This window comes from Miscanthus floridulus, chromosome 3, assembly GCF_019320115.1.
Source record: "Miscanthus floridulus cultivar M001 chromosome 3, ASM1932011v1, whole genome shotgun sequence".
Lineage (NCBI taxonomy): Eukaryota > Viridiplantae > Streptophyta > Magnoliopsida > Poales > Poaceae > Miscanthus > Miscanthus floridulus.
This window is the reverse complement of record NC_089582.1, coordinates 128,634,287-128,651,245: the sequence shown is the minus strand read 5'-3', so window position 1 is coordinate 128,651,245 and position 16,959 is coordinate 128,634,287. Positions and strand designations below refer to the sequence as shown.

General features: G+C 47.8%; 1 pseudogene; it reads left to right on the top strand.

Moving 5' to 3' along the window:
* The first annotated feature begins 13,139 nt into the window (after window positions 1-13,139).
* On the top strand, window positions 13,140-15,922 carry LOC136546897 (glucan endo-1,3-beta-glucosidase-like; annotated as a pseudogene).
* Window positions 15,923-16,959: the final 1,037 nt, after the last annotated feature.

Here is a 16,959-nt window from a genome sequence, read left to right as displayed (position 1 = left end):
GCAGTTCCTGTGGGGCGTCGGGCATCTTTGCCTGCTCTGACAGTAGCACCTGCATCACGACGCGGAGCGGCAGCCGGCCGTTCGTTCTGCGCCGCGTGCGTGCGCACCTCCCGCGACAGCTTTCCGCAGTCCAGTACCCATCACAGCCGCTTCCGCTCATGCTCTGTCTCCCCTTCAGGTACAACTCGATGACACCTTGAGGACGACGGCCAGGCGGAGCAGCCAAGCTGCACGAGACGCAATCCTTTTGCGGGGATGATGCTGATCAGGCTCTCAACGACCATCCGCTGCTCACTAGCCGTTTCCGTCTGCATGTTATCGCCCTCGCCGGCAATGACCATGTGGAGCACCAAGCACATGCCGCCACACGACGCAGGACTCTCCTGGTTGACGAGGTCGGGCTTGTTAAAGATGTAGATTGACTCGGCTTGTGTTGCTACCTTGTATCTAGACACATGGTGTATCCTCAAGGTTGTTAGCATGTTGTTGTTAAGTTAGAGCATGTATAGCCGGTTAGTTGCAAGTTTGCAACAACCTTACTCATTTGTAATTTAATCTTGTAAGCCACGTGAGGGGTGGTTTCTCATATATATTAACATGCAGCCGAGAGATCCAAAAGGTCATCTCGTTCCCTCACATTTTACATGGTACCAGAGCTTTTTTTCCTCACGGAGTAGATCCAAATGGCCACTTCCAGCGCTGCCACCGCCGGCTCGCCGGCCTTCACCTTCGGCTTCCTCCCTCCGGTTTCTGAGAAGCTAACCCGCGGCAACTACAACATGTGGTTCGCCTAGGTCTCCTCCACCATCAAAGGCGCGCAGTTCGGCAAGTACATCCGCCCTGATGCTGCTCCTCCGGTGGCGTACATTGAGGGCGCTGTCGATGCCACCTCCGGCAAGAAGGGCGAGCCCCAGCCCAATCCCGCGTACGAGACGTGGGTCACCCAGGACCAGCAGGTCCTCAGCTACCTCTTCTCGTCGCTGTCCAAGGAGGTGTTCTCCCAAGTCTCATCGGCCACCACCGCCTCCGAGCTTTGGGCGGCGATCCAGGAGCACCATGCCAGCCAGTCCCGAGCCCGGATCATCTCCACCCGCATGGCCCTTGCTACGGCGTCCAAGGGGGCCTCCTCCGTCGCCGAGTACTTCGGCAAGATGAAAGGGCTGGCGGACGACATGGCTGCGGCGGGCAAGAAGCTGGACGATGACGACCTCGCCACCTACATTCTCACCGGCCTCGATGAAGACTTCGAGAACGTTGTCACGTCCCATCGCCACCAGGGTGGAACCCATCACCAGTCCCAGAGCTTTATGCGCAACTCATTGCTCATGAGCAGCGCAAGGGGCTCAACACGACGACCGGTGGCCACTCCGCCAACTCTGCCACCAAGAACGGCCGCCCCGGTTCCTCCTTCAACAACTCCCGCGGCCAAGTGGCGGTGGTCCGTGGGGGTTTTGGCCGTGGCGGTGGAGGTCGCGGTCGTGGTGGCAACAGCAATGGGGGGAGCGGTCCATGGCCGCAACTTCTAGCCAGGCGTCTACTGCCAGATCTGTGGCAAGGAGGGGCATCCTGCTCATCGCTGCTTCAAGCGGTTCGACTCCAACTACAACGGTCCACCGCAGAAAAGTGCGTCCTCTGCTACCTCCAGTTCAGTACGGTGTAGATACGAACTGGTATATGGACTCCGGCGCTACTGATCATATTACAGGCGAGCTGGAACACCTGACTATGCGCAACAAGTACCACGGTGGTGACCAGATTCATGCTGCCGACGGCACAGGTATGGAGATCGCTAATGTTGGTCATAGCATTTTATGTTCCCCTAGTAGATCTCTCCATCATAATAATATCCTTCATGTTCTTCAAGCGCATACAAGTCTTTGTTCCGTTAATCGCCTTGCCAAAGATAACAATGTATATCTTGAGTTTCATCCGGATCATTTCTTGATTAAGGAACAGGGGACGAGGAGAACCCTCCACAGAGGCAGATGTAGAGGAGGGCTCTACCCGTTGCAATCATCATCATCGTCTCCACCCAATAAACAAGCTCTTGGCGTCTCCAAGTCCCCAGTGTCCCTGTGGCATCATCGCTTGGGTCATGCTTCTTCATGCGTTGTCAAGCAAATCCTAGATTGCCATAGGCTGTCCTTTTTTCATGATTCCAATAATGATAGAGTGTGTGACGCTTGCCAACAAGGCAAGAGTCATCAGTTGCCTTATCCCAAGTCCAAAAGTGTGTCGGCTAGTCCTATGGACCTAGTCTTTTCATATGTATGGAGGCCTGCTCCTAGTTCTGTTGGACGATATTCATACTATGTTAGTTTCATTGATGACCATAGTAAATTTACTTGGCTTTATTTATTGCGGCACAAATCTGAAGTTTTCTCTATTTTTCATGAATTTCAAAGCCTTGTTGAAAGGCAATTTGGCCGCCAGATACAAACCATCCAAACTGATTGGGGTGGGGAGTATCAAGCTTTGCACTCCTTTTTCAAGTGTGTAGGCATCACTCACCAAGTATCTTGCCCCCATGCTCACCAACAAAATGGCTCTGCTGAGCGCAAACACCGTCACATAGTCGAAATGGCCCTCACTCTTCTTGCTCATGCGTCTATGCCACTAAAATTCTGGGATGAGGCGGTTTCCATTGCAGTCTATCTCATTAATAGACTGCCCTCTAAGGTTATTGAGGATGAATCTCCTTTTTCACGGTTGTTCAAACAAAAACCTGACTACAATTTTCTTCGCACTTTTGGGTGTACTGTATGGCCGAATCTCAGGCCCTACAACTCTCGAAAATTAGCCTTTCGTTCCAAGTAGTGTGTTTTCATTGGCTACAGTTCCCTTGACAAAGGCTATAAATGCCTTGATCCCAAGGATGGCCGTGTGTACATCTCTCGCGATGTGGTGTTTGATGAGCATGTTTTCCCTTTTGCATCTCTTCACCCTAATGCCGGTGCAAGACTCCGCAAAGAGATTGAGCTTTTACCCGATCTTTTTTCTTCATCATCTACTAGCCTCGGGAACGTAACTTTGCTACACCAACATACGCCTTCTCCTGTCTCCACTAACAGATCTTCAAGTTCTCTTGATGCTACAGAATCTGCAGGTGAAAATCCTAGCTCCAATCGTGAATACACGCAGCGTATCACCACCATATTACCGGGCCATTTCATGTGTTCCTCGGCAGGAGTCAGCGCTCGCCTCGAGAACGATCTGCCTGCGCTGGATTCCACGTCAACTGGCGCCGGCACATCGTCTCCAGGATCGGAGTCCACCAATCCACCGTCGCATTCTCTGTCCTCTGGAAGCGGCTCCGGATCGTCTGCGCCTTCTTCCGCGCCACGCGTCTCTCCACTGCCACATGCCGAGCCACAGATGGATCCCACCAGGGGGACAGCTGCACCGACCGAGATCCTCTCCATGGGATCCGCTGCAGCTGCTGCTCCTGAGACTGTTTCTGAGCGTCCGTCTACACGCCTTTCTCAAGGTATTTCAAAACCTAAATCACGTACTGATGGAACTGTTCGATGGTGTATGCATGCCAAGGTCCCAACAGGTGAACCAACAACTGTAGATGAGGCACAAAGTCACAAGCATTGGGTCACGGCTATGGATGCAGAATACCAAGCGTTGATGAAAAATAAAACGTGGCATCTTGTACCACGTCCTAAAGGAAAAATATTGTCGGTTGCAAGTGGGTCTATAGGATCAAGCGCAAGGCAGATGGGATTGTTGATCGTTACAAGGCACGGTTAGTAGCAAAGGGGTTCAAGCAACAATATGGCATAGACTATGAAGAGACATTTAGTCCAGTTGTCAAAGCTGCAACCATTAGACTTATCCTCTCTATTGTCGTGTCCAAGGGATGGTCACTTCGACAACTCGATGTACAAAATGCTTTCCTCCATGGTCTCTTGGAGGAGGAAGTCTACATGCAACAGCCCCCAGGGTATACAGATTCTAGTCATCCTACATATGTTTGCAAACTTGATAAAGCACTCTATGGTTTAAAACATGCTCCACGAGCTTGGTATGCTAGGTTGTGTCAAAGATTGGAATCACTTGGTTTTGTGGCATCCAAGGCGGACACCTCACTATTTTTTGTAATCATGGTGGATACAGTATGTTTGTTCTTGTCTATGTTGACGATATTATTGTTGCTAGCTCCTCTTCTCAAGCAACCGAGGCGCTTCTCAAGGATCTACAGCGAGACTTTGCTCTCAAGGACTTGGGCAATTTGCACTATTTTTTGGGAATTGAGGTCAAGCAAGTATCGGATGGACTTGTTCTCTCTCAAGAGCGCTATGCAGCTGATGTTTTGTCCCGTTCAGGTATGGATAAAGCTAAGGCAGTCGACACGCCTCTTTCCTCTACAGAGAAGCTTAGCCTTACTGCTGGTGACCCACTTGGTCCTGATGATTCAACACGGTATAGAAGTGTGGTTGGTGCTTTGCAGTACCTCACTCTTACCCGGCCTGATATCTCCTTTGCTGTCAATAAAGTGTGCCAATATCTTCATGCTCCGACCACAGTTCATTGGAGTGCTGTCAAAAGAATCTTGCGGTATGTGAGTGGTACCATTAAGCTTGGACTCAAGATTAAGCGCTCCAACTCTACACTGGTCAGTGCATTCTCTGATGCCGATTGGGCGGGGTGTGTGGATGACCGCCGATCTACAGGCGGCTTTGCTGTCTTCTTGGGTGGCAACCTCATCTCATGGATGGCAAGGAAGCAAGCGACTGTCTCACGGTCCAGCACTGAGGCCGAGTACAAGGCATTAGCAAATGCAACTGCTGAGATGATGTGGGTGCAAAAATTGCTGACAGAGTTGCGGATTCAGCATCCTTCAGCAGCAAGATTATGGTGCGACAACCTTGGTGCAAAGTACTTGTCAGCAAACCCTATCTTTCATGCTAGAACAAAACATATAGAGATTGATTTTCATTTTGTTCGTGAACGGGTGACAAACAAGTTGCTAGATATTCGATTTATAAATTCTGCTGATCAACTTGCTGATGGTTTCACCAAAGCAGTACCTGCTGTCAAGTTGAAGCAATTTAGAAGCAATCTTGGCCTTGTTAGTGGCTAAGATTGAGGGGAAGTGTTAAAGATGTAGATTGACTCGGCTTGTGTTGCTACCTTGTATCTAGACACATGGTGTATCCTCAAGGTTGTTAGCATGTTGTTGTTAAGTTAGAGCATGTATAGCCGGTTAGTTGCAACAACCTTGACTCATTTGTAATCTAATCTTGTAAGCCACGTGAGGGGCGGTTCCTCACATATATTAACATGCAGCCGAGAGACCCAAAAGGTCATCTCGTTCCCTCACATTTTACAGGGCTGCATGCCTTTGGCCTGGACGGCGGTGACGACGCGCACGAACTGATCCATTCATCGATCCTTAGCATGCAGATGCCGTCCACCCATCCGGCGGCCGGCGGCACGGGCTGCTTCTGGGTGCTGGCTGCCGCCGCTCTCATCGTCAACGCATGACGGAGGAGACAACTAATGTGAGATTACAGCGATACCCCTCACGAATCCTTTATGGAATTTAATTAATTAATAAAAATTAAAATTTGATCCCATATATTTTAGTACTATCTACACCTATTTTAGTATTGTCCCCACCTTTCTGGTACTTCTAAGTATTTTTACTTTGTTACCTTCTCTCTAGTTCTGATGGGTAGTGGTTACATTGAAATATACTTCCTATCCCCTCCTCACACTAGGCACATGAAATCTCGGGTCGAGATTTTGTTTTAGGAGGGTAGATTTCTAACACCCTCGGTGTTACACTGTACAGCTTTTTGCTAAAACACTGTATGAGCATCATACTTATGTGTACATGTATGAATTATAGAGTGTAAAGCAATATACATAACTTGAAAAGTTCATCGGAAAACACGAAACGAATGTTACATTGCATGTCGCGTTGTATCACTTGGTGTTCTAAACAAATTTCTATTGAATGAAAATGCTATAGAACGCATATGTGAAACTTTAATAAAGTTCATAGTACAAGCTTTGTAGGTGATGGCAAAATCCTCGCGGTCGAGAACTGGAGTCACTAGCTAGCTTAATTGGTAGCCTGGAAATCGAAGTTGACGCAAAACCGATCGAAACTTAGTCACTTTTCTTAAGTCTGAAAATGGGTCGACGAAGCTGAGTTCGACAATTTTTATAGGAGGATCTGGTTAGGTAGTGGCACAGTTTAAGGGTTCGTTTTAGTTGCTTGATATACCATCTCGAGCGTAAAATAGTTGGTTTAGCAACTGGATCATTGAGTTGGGTTTTTAGGCAGCTTTAAAAAGCGTGCAAGTCACTTTTCCTAGCCAATTGCAGCGACTAGGCGCGATCACCGTATCGGGACTCATTGTTGCCGCGCCTGCTGCTCAACACATGTGCCACACGTGGGCCACTGCACTGGCCGGCCCTGCTGCTAGCCCCGCGCTGTAGGCCGCGTCGTCGTTGCTGCGCCTTGGCACGCCACACACACACATGCGCCGCACGCACCGCTGCCCGGGCCTACCTCTGGCCACCGTCACCTGCACCGCTATGGCCGTGCTTTGCCAAGCGTCTCATGCCGCACGCGCATGTCACGCCTGGCGGGCCCAGCCACTCCGCCGTCGTCGCGTCCGCCTGAACCGTCCTACCGCCTCATGCTCGCCTATGCGGGACCATGTACTCGTGGCCGTCCTTGGCTGGCCTGTGGCTTGGCCAGCTCAGCTGCTATTGCGCGGTGCCTCTGATGCCCACCGTCGCGTTGCACTGCGGCCCAGTCGCGCTACGCTCCGACGGCCGCTGCCGCTCGGTTACTGATGCGGTTGACCTTCACAGCTACACAAGCGTGAGCTTGCCCGCCTGCCTCTGACATCATGTCTGAGCTTGATGCGATGCTACATGGAAGCCTCTCCCTGGCCGACGCCGTCCACTGCAGCGCAAAGGACTGAGCCGCCGTCGGCTTGCGTGTTAGGCAGTGTGGCCGGCCGTCTAGAGCACGTTTCGCTGTTCCCCACTGCCCTATAGCCTATGCGTGATTGAGCACTGAGTGGACCGCCGTGTAACGCCATGGCAGCAACGAGCCAAGCCTCACCTATCCTCCCATATCTCCGTTGTCGCCTTAGCTGATGGACCCGCTCCTTTCAATTCACCGTGGTGGAGGCACTGCAATCCAATTAACCCCATCCTCGGCTCCGCTAAGTAGCCAGTCACCCACCCGACCCCACCTTGCAGCGAGTCTCGCCACACCATGCTCCAATTTGGAGCTACCGTCCGCCGGGTCGATAAGACCATGTTGGCATGCGCCGACGGCAAGCCACCTACCCAGTGCAGCTCGTGTCAATTCCTTGCACCTCTAGCTTCGCCTCCACCTGCTAAGCACCCTGCGCACCCTTGCCGAATCGCTACCACCACCCAGCCTTCCCTGACGCAACCTTGCCACCGCCGTGCGCTGCCGCACTGTCCGTGCGCATGCAGCCAGCTCGGCTCGGGCCGTCTTTGGTCGAACCATCGCCTCGATTGGTTTTATGGTGAGTTCCTTGAGCTCACTAGCTAGCCCTATTTCTTCGACATTGTTGTGACTCACCGGAACGCCACCGCCGTGGTTGCAGGATCTCCGCCACCATGGTTCGGCCTTACTACGGCATCCTAGATCATGCTTCCTTCGCCTAGCGCTTCGTGTTCACTCCCAGGTAGGCATCGGCTCCATAGGGCGGGGAAGGGCTGATGTGGCCGACGTAACCTCCGGTGCAGCGCCACCGCTGTCGACGCGTGTGCGGGTGCCTGAGGGACTTGGCCGTGGTAAAGAAGGAAAAGGGGAGGGTCTCATATTCGTAAGATAGCTGACTGAAGAAATAGTACTAGTGGACCTTGGTAAGATTCGGTAGGAGAAGGAGGACGTTTTAGCAAATTTTCCAGCGCGCGTGGGCCTCCTCGTCATGGGCCGACGTTCGCTTGGCTAGGCCATGCCCCCAGCGTGGGCCGCATCGCACTGTAGCATGCGCGCGTTGCGCTGGCTGGGCCGAGCCGAGCGTGCGTTTGGGCCTGCGCATAAAAATCAGTTTTTCATTTTCTAGTAAAGTAGTAAAAGCTTATTCAATTTAGTTTTTGAGCTGAAACTTTGATAAATTGTAGTAAATTATGTAGATGTCCAAAAATAGTGAAACAAAATTTATTAGGTTCACAAAAATGCCATATATCTGTTAGTGCAGTTAGTTTATAGTTAGCTTTGAGAATGATCGATTCATAAATTCAATTTAGAAAGCTTAGTATTATTTAGCTTAATATTGATAGGAATTCTTGTGGCACATTGGTGATAGCTTTAGCTATGAAACTTTTATAATAGACTCATTAGATTATTATGTACTTGCTATAAATTTTGTAGCCCTAGAGTAGGATTGATAAATAGAGTAGCTATTATCATTGTTTTATCATATATAGAGTAAATCGGTATTAGGAGTAAGAATACCTTTAGTTGCTATGATAATGTATATCATGCTTCATACTTGTTAATGATAACAGTAGGTAACTTAGCACCTAAGTCGGTAGGACTCACTTAGTAGCTTGATAGATGTATTTTACTTTAAGAGCGGCTGTTATCGTATTGCTAAGTGTTGCATCATCATTTCATGCATGTAGATCATGAGTTGGTAGAGTTTGTGCCTGTGGATGAACATGATTATGAAGAAGTCATTGAGGAGTATGAGGAAGAGATCCTCATGTAGGAAGGAGCCCCGAAGCCTTTTGGTGATGACTTTGCTGACCCACCGCCTGCCCAAGGCAAGCCCCGGTGCATAACCCATATTTTTAATGATCACTGAATATATATGATGTGCATTTACGTTATAGGCATTTTATGGAAACTATATGCAAACATATATCTACCTATGAGTCCCACTAGTACAGGTCGAGTAGCTGCTATGCTCAGAATTTTGATAGCGTGAGTAACCTGTCGTTACTCACAATAAGTGATAATTATGATCACTCATGATAAAATGGTGGAACGAAAAAGTGGCGATTGGGCAGGGATATGGTTTGGGTACTAGTGGGTGTAAGGGGTTGTGTCCTACGGCCAACAGGGTATAGCTTGGTTATACTTTTTCTCTGTCTGTGTCGGTTAAGGACCGGCCATTGCATTGGACGCTAGGCAAGTCATAGACTTATTATCCCAAGCACATACTTGGGTATGGGCGTAGGGAAGACTTGTTGCTCTTTTGTCGTGGGTTCCGGCTCTTTCCGGATCGACTGATTGGAGGCGGGGATGGTGGAGGTCCTTGCACCGCACTGAGTCTATGACTCTGGAGTGGGGGCTTGGAGTCCAAGTTTAGACGGGGACCTAGACACCTAGGACAGGAGGGTGATGGGTTGATCTTGCTTGTGTCTGGGATACAAGCGGGGCGTGTGTTTTTAGGGTACCCAGCTGGGCACATTGATTAGTGAATCGCCGAGAAATCCGGTACGGCTTGTCTAAACTCTAGCACCGTAGTAAAAACTAAAAGATGAAAGGTGATGAAATGGAACTGATTGCTCAACTCTTGCTTGAAAGTAGAACAGGTGCTTACATAGACTGGCTAGATAATAAATTAATACGACTGTTAATAATAACATAAATAAGGACTCACTATTAGTAATGCTTTCTGTAAAAAAGGAAACCCAGCAAACCATAAAGCTTTGCATATCCATTGGAGTCGGGAAATTATTCACCCTAGACGGATAAGTTTTGTGAGTACATTGCGTACTCAGGGTTTATTTACCCTTGTTGCAGGTAATGCATGAGGAGTACCATTGTGTGAAGGATTCTTCTAGTGGGCACAGAAGAAATCCTTGCTTACTATCGCTAGTTGTTTACTCGATGTTTATCTGCATTCCGCTGTTTATTATTCCGCACTCTGACATTTGGTAATGTAATAATAAAATTTTAAGAACTTCTGGTGTATGAAAGGCATTAAGTATTGTAACTCGTTCTCATTATTAGATCTTGGGGGGGGGGGGGGAAATGTGGATCTTTTGGGTTCTCTCTTGGGGTGTGCCCGATGGATACCGCTCGTTGTAGCTTGCTTTCGGAGTGCTTAGTGTCTGGTGGAAGACGAGCGCCTCTATAAGTGTGTTATTTCGGGCTGTTCTGCCACAACTGTCTTGTGCGATATAGCCAAGGAACTAAAGGAAACATTTCTTACATTTCAAATCAACCATGTTTTGAGGGTAGGTCTCACATTTTCCATTATCATTTGGCCTTGTTCACATTTACTGCTAGATTCGTGGTACAACATGTGTTAGCTAGACATTAGCATAGCATTAGTTCAGAATGGATGGAGTGGCAAATGATGATCAAGGTTGTTGCTTCCAGTTATCCCATCCTCAGGTGCTAGTTAACATATTTATTCCAGAATTTCATCAATCTTTATGACCTGAAAACATCTAGGTTGACAACTCTATAGATTTGAAAGAGTTTCCTAGTTTGATTTAGCAGTCAAGACAAGATGGTGATTTTCAGCAGCCCTCTTAATACCTCTTGAGCAGGAACTCTAAATTTGATCTGTTAGCATGGCAGGCACATATATAAACTCTAGATTTCAATCGCATTTCAAGTTTTCTCTAGGACTTACTGGCAACTAATCCTTGAAAACATTGTTACTCAAAGTTGTTTGTTACACAGGAATTCAATTCGGATGCTGACGTTCAAGCTAACTTTGGAGCCCAACTTGCTAGTATGAAGCTGCTGTGATTACCTCACCTTTGAATTGCTAGCTACATCTCTACAAAACAGATACATGATTTGATCTCTTCCTTTGTAGAGTTGATGAAGTTCAAGAGCTGTTCGTTTGTTGAGTTGCCATTGGCAGAGAAAACAAGACTTGGGACTTGAGAGTATAGACAATTAATACTAATTGACCCTAGGTGATTACATCACAGGGTGCAGTTGATATTAGATATTCACATCTGTGTAATGACACATTCGGCAGAACATCTGTGTAGTGCTAATCCACTGCTGAATCCATAGTTGTTTAGCTTTATGTATGAAAGCTTATGTCTGTACGAAAGATTTTGAAGTTTGGATGCATCCAATGTTAATGTGTGCTCTCATTGTTAATTGTTTCTGAACAATTATTGTTAATGTGTGTTTCTGAACAATTCTCATGGTTATATATATATGTTCTTGTCGAATTTGAATTGTAAATTTAAATTTTTTTAGCGAAAAAATATACTCTAGGGGCGGTTGGTACTACAGCCGCCCCTACACATAGATTTGTAGAGACGGTCTGGGAAGTGCCCTCTATAAATACATGATTTGTAGAGACGGTTTGGTAGGGGCGGCTGACTAACGTCTAAACCGCCCCTACAAACCCATTGTGACGTAGTGATATCAATTAAAAAAAAGGATAGCCGAAACTATTGTTTGAAGATGTATTATCAGCTCTAGCGGACATGGATCTAATAGGGCGCTAAGTGTAACGAACTGAGTTGGACCAGCTGTAAAATAACTTGGACTTAAAGTGATTCCAGGTTCCAAATTGTGCTTTTGAAGATCTAGTTCTAAATCACAAGAGCTCACGGTTCACTTTTGTCCAACAAACCTCGTTTGAGATCACATGGCTTGGATTGTTTTAGTGCTTATAACCTTTTCTTTTGGACATGACATGATTGTAGCTAGTGGACAGCTCATCATCCGCACCAAACGTGTGGCGCTTATATATCTTTCTCTAAAGAACAGTTTGCTTCATTATTACTACCCAGCTTCCATCACCCTTATGGCCTTCAGCAGCTGGTCGAATGTCAGTTCAGGTGACATGAAAAGGAGTTTCCACCGTTTTTTAAGCATACTTTCTCCGTCTCAAAATAAACGAACACCTCATTTTTCAAGAGTCAAACTATTTAAAATTTAATCAAATTTATACAAAAATATAGTAACATTTTACTATGTATAATAGGTATCATTAGATTACATATTAAATATACTTTTATAATAAACTTATTTAGAGACGTAAATTTTGATACTATTTTTGATATTTCTAGTTAAACTTAAAAAAAAATTGACTTCTCGAGAGGCGAGATGTGCCTTTATTTTGGGACGGAGGTAGTACGTATGATTTGAGTATGACTGAAGATAGGACCATCTCTGAATATTCCCGTTCGATGTGAGGCGTCACCTTTTCTAGAAAACTAGTAAACGAGCGGAGGGATCTTCATTGGCCTCGTTCGCTGGTCTGAAACTTGGCTGAAACTGGCTGAAAAACACTTTCCGGCTGAATTGTTGTGAGAGAAAAATACTGTTCCGGCTGAAAAAAGAAGCCGAACAAACCAAATATGGGGTAAGCCGAACAGGGCCATTGCAGAGTGTCTTCGTCCATCTCATATGGAAAGCGCCATGCGTATGGATTAGGAAGTGAGGGTGGTGCGAGATGGAGTTAAGGCTTGGGCAAGCGACGTCCCCAACGGCCGGTGATGCTAGAGTTCACGGTGGCCAAGCTCCTTGGCAAGTGTGGTGCACGAGGAATGGACCAGGGCGGCGTGAGATACACTACTACATACAGACCTTTTAGAGGTGACTACAAATGATTTGTATAGACTAATGTTCTAGCCGTCTCTAGTCGCCTCTAGAAACAAGTCAAAACTCAACTGTCTATAAATATTGTTTTCAAAAATTTGTAAAATGTGCCAAGTGGTAAATTTATTCCAAAGTTATCTTAAGTCAAACTTTTTTAGTTTAGTTGTATTTATAAAAAAGAGCACCAAGACTTATAAAACCAAATTAATATAATTAGATACACCATAAACATATTCATATAATATGGTCATTGGTAATAATAAATATTTATATTTTTCATAACATTAATTAAATATGTAAAAATAACTTAAGATAATTGTAGAAAATAATTTATTTAGGAACAGAGAGAGTACGATTATAGCGTTAGAGTATGAGACTACGAATAAATAAGGAAGGCAATCAATTTTGGTTAGTTACACAGTATAATCCCAAAATGTATCCATGATTTTTTAATGCTTGTGTTTTTTACATGCAGAGCACGTGCCTAGTTTTTCTGATAAACAGATGCTGTGAGTTTGACCACATTCCATTACACTGGCGACGACCCGGTTATTTAAATTCCACGCACCTTTGGTTGCTCAGCATGTCTCGCCCTGTCGTCTCCTCGCCACTACTGGTACTGGGGAAGCATGGCCCCGGCTCGCCTCTTCGTCGTCGTCCTCGGCGCCGCATTGGTTCTGCTCCCCTTCTCCCCTGCAGGTAACCGCTTTCGGCTCAGACTGCTGTTTATTTTCCAGGTCCAATCTAGTGCCAATAGTTGTTCACTGTGTACAATGTAGATGCCGGCGTGGTGGGCGTGAGCTACGGCCGGTTGGGAAACGACCTGCCGGATACGGCTTCGGTGGTAAAGCTTCTGAAGAAGAGCGGCATCACCTCGGTGAGGCTTTACGACGCCAACTCCAAGGTGCTCAAGGCCCTGGCCAACACCGGAATCACGGTGATGGTAATGCTACCCAACGACAACCTCGCCGCCGCGGCCGCGGACCCGTCGAGCGCGCGGCGGTGGGTGCGGAGAAACGTGGCGGCGTAACTACCCCGCCACGCGGATCCACGGCGTGGCCGTGGGGAACGAGGTGTTCGAGGAGGCCAAGAACTTGAGCGGGCAGCTCGTCCCGGCCATGGCCAACGTGCACGACGCGCTGGTGAAGCTGGGCCTGGACGAGGCCGTGAAGGTGTCGACGCCGATCGCGTTCACCGCGCTCCAGGAGTCGTGGCCGCCGTCCGCTGGCAGGTTCCGGGACGACATCGCGGGGTCGGTGATGAAGCCCATGCTCGATTTCCTGGAGCGGACGGGATCGTACCTCACCGTCAACGCCTATCCGTTCTTCGCGTACGCCGACGAGCCAGACAAGATCTCCCTCGACTACGCCCTGGGGAACTCCAACTCCGCCGGCGTGCGCGACCCCGTGACCGGGCTCGTGTACCACAGCCTCCTGGACGCCCAGCTCGACGCCACGTACTTCGCGATGGAGAAGCTGGGGACATCCAGTTCCGGTGCGCAGGAGCACAATTCCATGGCGCGAAACGGTCCGCGTGCGTATGTTTCGGAGAGCGGGTGGCCTTCCGCCGGCAGACCCAAACCCGGCGGCTAGGCCACGCCCACGCGGCGGCGGGAGGCGTTGTTTGGAGCAGGCTGGCGATGACGCGGCTTCGGTAGCCAACGCTAAAGCTTACAACAACTACCTCATCAACCGCGTGGTGTCCGGTGACACGGGCACCCCGTACCGCCCCGACGCCGACATGGACGTGTACGTCTTCGCCCTCTTCAACGAGAACCAGAAGGGCGACGGAGCGGACGACATCGAGCAGCACTTCGGCCTGTTCTACCAGAACCAGACGAAGGTGTACGAGTTCGACTTTCGGGGCGGACGCGCTGGCGAGCTGGTGCGTGGCGAACGCGTCCGTCGGGGACGCGTGGCTGCAGGCGGCGCTGGAGTACGCGTGCGGCCACGGCGCCGACTGCGGCGCCATCCAGCCCGGCGCGCCGTGCTTCGAGCCGGACACCAAGCTCGCGCACGCCTCGTATGCGTTCAACAGCTTCTACCAGCGCAACGGCCGGGCCAAGGGGGCGTGCGACTTCGACGGCGCCGCCTACGTCGTGTATCACGAACCAGCTGGTGAGTTCTCGACGTCTCGCTCGCCACTTCTCTTTCCCATTGTCCCCTTGTCCTAGTAGTATGGCAACATCTCACCATCTCACTGGTGTCCTCGTGCACTGGTGTCTGTATCGACGTAGGCACCTGTGACCCGAACGTGAGCTGGTGCGTGGCGAATGCGGCGGTCGGGGACGCGCGGCTGCTGGCGGCGCTGAACTACGCGTGTGGCAACGGCGCGGACTGCAGCGCCATCCAGCCCGGCGGAGCGTGCTTCGAGCCCGACACCGTGGTCGCCCACGCCTCGTACGCGTTCAACAGCTACTACCAGCGGAAGGGCCGGGGCAGCGGCACGTGCGACTTCACCGGAACCGCCTCCGTCGTCTACCACGCACCAAGTGAGTCCACGATTCTTTCTTTGCTCGCATTATTGTTCTCTCCAGCTGTTCCTCACTACTGAAAGTCTGAAACGTGTCCCACGTGGGGGATCCAGACATCCAGTGAACTGTAAATCTCACTGTTCTTTGCTTCTCTATTTACCGCACGGACTATATATTTAATACTTTACGCATGCATCTGTTCAAACATCCGATTCGAAGTATTAAATTTAGACTTAAAAAAATAACTAATTGCACAAATTATAACTAATTTGCAAGACGAATTTTTAAGCCTAATTAGCCTATGATTTGACACCGTGGTGCTATAGTAACTACAGTAAATATGTGCTAATCGTAGGGTTACTTAGGCTTATAGATTCGTCCCGTGGATTACTGAGGACTTCTGTAATTTGTTTTATTACTACTATCCGAACACTCTCATGTGACACCTCGATGTGACACTTCTAAACTTTAGCCTCTTAGCCTCTGAATTTAAACATCACCGTGAACTTCACTCTTTTTTTTTTTAAAGAACAGTGAACTCCACTCTCACTTTTTTTGTTTTGTTCTCTGTTTACCTCAGTGATTGGAAACTGCGTCCTCCCGTCGAACGCTTGGATTCAAGAAACAACAGCCAAGTCTGAAGGATACACTGCCATCTGATGCTCCATAGTAACTTTCAAGAAAAGTTCAGTTTGACCTTGCATTGCACTAGTAGAAATGTAGAAAAGTGTAAAGCTAAGCATCTGCACATCAGAATAACAGATGCCTTTGCTTGCTTTGCTTTGCGGATACTCATGAATCATTGTTCCTATTTTCCTGAGGCGAGGTGGATCTCCTGCTAGGTTTGGCTCCGGCTTTATCGTACACTGTAGCTATACTTTAATAAGAAGCTGGTTTTATCTCTATTCACAAAATGAACTAGACCCTTGTAAAGCTTTTTTTTTTAATTATTTTTCATCGTTTTGCACTGCAGCAAAGAGTCAACGCCCCCCCAAAAAAAATCCTACCAAACGTACCCTTCGGTTTAACTTCTATATAGTTCACACGTGTCACATTTTAAATCTTTATTATCGTCAGTCAAAGAAAGTCAATAGGCTGGAGGTTATAAAACTGTTTTCCTTGGGCCGGGAAATTGAGAGCAACTATCAGTATGATCACACACGGGTTAAGACATGCCATGTGTCCATGGCCATGTGATAATTCCTGTCTTTCCGGTTTCTCCTCTCTGGCTTCCTTCCTTCTCACGAGTCACGACTGCCTAGAGGCTAGAGCCTAGTAGAGCCTAGAGGCTAGAGCCTAGTAGAGAGCCTAGAGCAAGCAAGTCGGTGCGAAGCACAGGTGCTGTCACTTCGGTGTTGGGTCATGCAAAGATTACTTTTAGATCTTTAATTAAGGCCTTGTTGAAATCTAAGTGTAAAGTTTTAGGGTGTCAATTCGGATATTATATAGGAGTGTCGTATGGGGTGTTCGGATACTAATAAAAAAATAAATTACAGAATCCGTCAATAAACCGCGAGACGAATTTATTAAGCATAATTAATCCATCATTAGCACATATGTTACTGTAGCACCATATTGTCAAATCATGGACTACTTAGGCTTAAAAGATTCGTCTCGTAAAGTAGTTACAATCTATGTAATTAGTTATTTTTTTAGTTTGTATTTAATAGTCTACGCATGGTGTAAATTTTTAGGAGGAACTAAACAAGCCTAAAGTTACATACTTCAGCAGCATTAGCGCATTGATGGACCATTTGGATCTCAAAAAACATTCAGAGTGTCCAATTGAGAACCCCACAGGGTAGCATGCTTCATCATCTCGAAATTAGAAGCAAGCCACCGTGCAAAGCCAAGTTTACTATCCGACTATCTAAGTCTGGCAGAGAATTTGTAGTTGTTCTTGGCTTTCATCTTGTTTTTCCTCTTCATTCTCTGTATTTCC